Here is a 5523-nt window from a genome sequence, read left to right on the forward strand (position 1 = left end):
CCATTCTTCCTCTTTTAATCTTCTACTTTATCCCTTTACTATTGAATCTATCTCTTGATCATGTCTAGAGAAATGATCTGTTTACCTAATTACTTTGAAGAATAGAAAGCTATCTGTCCACTTTCCCATACCATCCCAATTTTGGCTTTTTAGCACTTTAGGGTTTTTTAGATTTAATTAAATATTCTACAATGTGATTGGCATATATCCAATAGGAATTTCCAATAGACAAAGTTCATTGAATTATTGCTTTTCAATAATATTTCATATTTCTAAACTGAGTTTTAAATTTACTGTTTATTATTGTGGGTTATAGGCAGGAAAATAATATTCTTTACTATTGTTAGAATGAGAAATTACAGTAAATTATTCTTGGTCCATTGTAGGAAAGCAGTCAAGCAAGACAAAATAATTATAGTTTAGGGGGGTGCTGGGAAGATGATGGAGGAGTAAGACGCAGAGATCACCTTCCTCCCCACAGATACACCAGAAATACATCTACACGTGGAACAACTCCTACAGAACACCTACTGAATGCTGGCAGAAGACCTCAGACCTCCCAAAAGGCAAGAAACTCCCCACGTACATGGGTAGGGCAAAAGAAAAAAAATTTTAAAAAGAGACAAAAGAATAGGGAAGACACCTGCACCAGTGGGAGGGAGCTGTGAAGGAGGAAAGGTCTTCACACACTAGGAAGCCCCTGCGCAGGCGGAGACAGCTGGAGGAGGAGGGGGGAGCTTCGGAGCCGCGGAGGAGAGCACAGCAACAGGGGTGCGGAGGTCAAAGGGGAGAGATTCCCGCATAGAGGATCGGAGCCAATTGGCACTCACCAGCCCGAGAGGCTTGTCTACTCACCCGCCGGGGTGGGCGGGGGTGGGAGCTGAGGCTCGGGCTTCGGTCAGAGCGCAGGGAGAGAACTGAGGTTGGCGGCTCGAACACAGCCTGAAGGGGTTCGTGCACCACAGCTAGCTGGGAGGGAGTTCGGGGAAAAGTCTGCACCTGCCAAAGCGGCAAGACACTTTTTCTTCCCTCTTTGTTTCCTGGTGCACGAGGAGAGGGGTTTAAGAGCGTTGCTTAAAGGAACTCCAGAGACGGGCGGGAGACGCTAAGGCTGCTGCTGACGTCACCAAGGGGCCTGTGTGCGAGCACAGGTCACTATCCACACCCTTCGTCCGGAGAGCCTGTGCAGCCCGCCACTGCCAGGTTCCCGGGATCCAGGGACAGCTTCCCAGGGAGAACACACGGCAGGCCTCAGGCTGGTGCAACGTCACGCTGGCCCCAGCCGCCACAGGCCTGCCCTGCACTCCGTGCCCCTCCCTCCCCCTGGCCTGAGTGCACCAGAGCCCCCGAGTCAGCGCCTCCTTTAACCCCATCCTGCCTGAGCAAAAAACAGACGCCCTCCAGCGACCTACACGCAGAGGCAGGGCCAAATCCAAAGCTGAGCCCCTGAGAGCTGTGAGAACAAAGAAGAGAAAGGGAAATCTCTCCCAGCAGCCTCAGAAACAGTGGATTAAAGCTCCAGAACTTGATGTACCCTGCCTCTGTGGAATACATGAATAGACAGCGAATCATCCCAAATTGAGGAGGTGGACTTCGAGAGCAAGATCTATGATTATTTTCCCTTTTCCTCATTTTGTGAATGTGTATGTGTATGATTCTGTGTGAGACCTTGTCCATATAGCTTTGCTTCCACCATTTGTCCTAGCATTCTATCTGTCCATTTTTAAAAATATTTTTTTCTTAATGATTAATTTTAATTTAAATAACTCTATTATACTTTACCTTTTTTCTTTCTTTCTTTATTTCCTTCCTTCCCTCCTTTAGACAACGAATCATCCCAAATTGAGGAGGTGGACTTGGAGAGCAAGTTTTATGATTTGTTCCTCTTTACCTCTTTTTGTGAGGGTGTATGTGTATGCTTCTGTGTAAGATTTTGTCTGTATAGCTTTGCTTCAACCATTTGTCCTAAGGTTCTATCCATCCCTTTTTTTTCTAAATAATTATTCTTTAATTCAATAACTTTATTATACTTTATTTTATTTTACTGTATCTTCTTTCTTTCTGTCTTTTTTCCTTCCTTCCCTCCTTCCTTCCTTTGCTTCTTTCTTACTTTCTTTCTTTCTTTCTTTCTTTCTTCTTTCTTCCTATTTCTACTAATTCTCTCTACTTTCTCTCTCTTTTATTATGAGCCATGTGGATGAAAGGCTCTTGCTGCTCCAGCCAGGAGTCAGGACACTGCCTCTGAGGTGGGAGAGCCAACTTCCGTACACTGGTCAACAAGATACCTCCCAGCTCCCCATAATATGAAATGGCGAAAATCTCCCAGAGATCTCCATCTTAACACCAGCACCCAGTTTCACTCAACGACCAGCAAGCTACACTACTGGACACCCTATGCCAAAAAACTAGCAAAACAAGAACACAACCCCACCCATTAGCATAGAGGCTGCCTAAAATCATAATAAGTCCACAGACATCCCAAAACACACCACTAGACGTGGACCTGCCCACTAGAGAGACAAGATCCAGCCTCATCCACCACAACACAGGCACTAGTCCCCTCCACCAGGAAGCCTACACAACCCACTGAACCAACCTTAGCCACTGGAGACAGACCTCAAAAACGACGGAAAATACGAAACTGCAGCCTGCAAAAAGGAGACCCCAAATACAGTAAGATAAGCAAAATGAGAAGAGAGAAAAACACACAGCAGATGAAGGAGGAAGATAAAAATGCACCACACCTAACAAATGAAGAGGAAATAGGCAGTCTACCTGAAAAAGAATTCATAATAATGATAGTAAAGATGATCCAAAATCTTGGAAATAGAATGGACAAAATGCAAGAAACAGTTAACAAGGACCTACAAGTAATAAAGATGAAACAATCAATGATGAACAACACAATAAATGGACCACAATGCCCTGAGACTAGATACCAATTACAGGAAAAGATCTGTAAGAAACACAAACACATGGAGGCTAAACAATACACTACTTAATAATGAAGTGATCACTGAAGAAATCAAAGAGGATATAAAAAAATACCTAGAAACAAATGACAATGGATACACGATGACCCAAAACCTATGGGTTTTGCAAAAGCAGTTCGAAGAGGGAAGATTATAGCAATACAAGCCCACCTTAAGAAGCAGGAAACATCTCGAATAAACAACCTAACCTTTCACCTCGAGCAATCAGAGAAAGAAGAACAAAAATACCCCAGAGTTAGCAGAAGGAAAGAAATCATAAAAATCAGATCAGAAATAAATGAAAAAGAAATGAAGGAAACAATAGCAAAGATCAATAAAACTAAAAGCTGGTTCTTTGAGAAGATAAACAAAATAGATAAACCATTAGCCAGACTCATCAAGAAAAAAAGGGAGAAGACTCAAATCAATAGAATCAGAAATGAAAAAGGAGAAGTAACAACTGACACTGCAGAAATAAAAAAAATCATGAGGGATTACTACAAGCAACTCTATGCCAATAAAATGGACAATCTGGAAGAAATGGACAAATTCTTAGAAATGCACAAACTGCCAAGACTGAATCAGGAAGAAATAGAAAATATGAACAGACCAATCACAAACACTGAAATTGAAACTGTGATTAAAAATCTTCCAACAAACAAAAGCCCAGGACCAGATGGCTTCACAGGCGAATTCTATCAAACATTTAGAGAAGAGCTAACACCTATCCTTCTCAAACTCTTCCAAAATATAGCAGAGGGAGGAACACTCCCAAACTCATTCTACGAGGCCACCATCACCTTGATACCAAAACCAGACAAGGATGTCACAAAGAAAGAAAACTACAGGCCAATATCACTGATGAACATAGATGCAAAAATCCTCAACAAAATACTAGCAAACAGAATCCAACAGCACATTAAAAGGATCATACACCATGATCAAGTGGGGTTTATTCCAGGAATGCAAGGATTCTTCAATATACGCAAATCTATCAATGTGATAAACCATATAAAAAATTGAAGGAGAAAAACCATATGATCATCTCAATAGATGCAGAGAAAGCTTTTGACAAAATTCAACACCCATTTATGATAAAAACCCTGAAGAAAGTAGGCATAGAGTTAACTTTCTTCAACATAATAAAGGCCATATATGACAAACCCGCAGCCAACATCATCCTCAATGGTGAAAAACTGAAAGCATTTTCACTAAGATCAGGAACAAGACAAGGTTGCCCACTCTCACCACTCTTATTCAACATAGTTTTGGAAGTTTTAGCCACAGCAATCAGAGGATAAAAGGAAATAAAAGGAATCCAAGTCGGAAAAGAAAAAGTAAGGTTGTCACTGTTTCCAGATGACATGATACTATACATAGAGAATCCTAAAGATGCTACCAGAAAACTACTAGAGCTAATCAATGGATTTGGTCAAGTAGCAGGACACAAAATTAATGCACAGAAATCTCTGGCATTCCTATATACTAGTGATGAAAAATCTGAAAGTGAAATCAAGAAAGCGCTCCCATTTATCACTGCAACAAAAAGAATAAAATATCTAGGAATAAACCTACCTGAGGAGACAAAAGTCCTGTATGCAGAAAATTATAAGACACTGATGAAAGAAATTAAAAATGATACAAATAGATGGAGAGATATACCATGTTCTTGGATTGGAAGAATCAACATTGTGAAAATGACTCTACTTCCCAAAGCAATCTATAGATTCAATGCAATCCCTATCAAACTACCACTGACATTTTTCACAGAACTAGAACAAAAAATTTCATAATTTGTATGGAAACACAGAAGACCCCGAATAGCCAAAGAAATCTTGAGAACGAAAAATGGAGCTGGAGGAATCAGGCTCCCTGACTTCAGACTATACTACAAAGCTACAGTAATCAAGACAGTATGGTACTGGCACAAAAACAGAAAGGTAGATCAATGGAACAGGGTAGAAAGCCCAGAGAAAAACCCACGAACATGTGGACACCTTATCTTTGATAAAGGTGGCAGTAACATACAGTGGAGAAAGGGCATCCTCTTCAATAAGTGGTGCTGGGAAAACTGGACAGGTACATGTAAAAGTATGAGATTAGATCACTCCCTAACACCACACACAAAAATAAGCTCAAAATCGATTAAAGACCTAAATGTAAGGCCAGAAACTATCAAACTCTTAGAAGAAAACATAGGCAGAACACTCTATGACATAAATCACAGCAAGATCCTTCTTGACCCATCTCCTAGAGTAATGGAGATAAAAACAAAAATAAACAAATGGGACCTAATGAAACTTCAAAGCTTTTGCACAGCAAAGGAAACCATAAACAAGACCAAAAGACAGCCCTCAGAATGGGAGAAAATATTTGCAAATGAATCAACTGACAAAGGATTAATCTCTAAAATTTACAGGCAGCTCATGCAGCTCAATAACAAAAAAATAAACAACCCAATCCAAAAATGGGCAGAAGACCTAAATAGACATTTCTCCAAAGAAGATATACAGACTGCCAACAAACACATGAAAGAATGCTCAACATCATT

Source organism: Lipotes vexillifer, unplaced genomic scaffold (assembly GCF_000442215.2).
Source record: "Lipotes vexillifer unplaced genomic scaffold, Lipotes_vexillifer_v1.1 scaffold2102, whole genome shotgun sequence".
Lineage (NCBI taxonomy): Eukaryota > Metazoa > Chordata > Mammalia > Artiodactyla > Lipotidae > Lipotes > Lipotes vexillifer.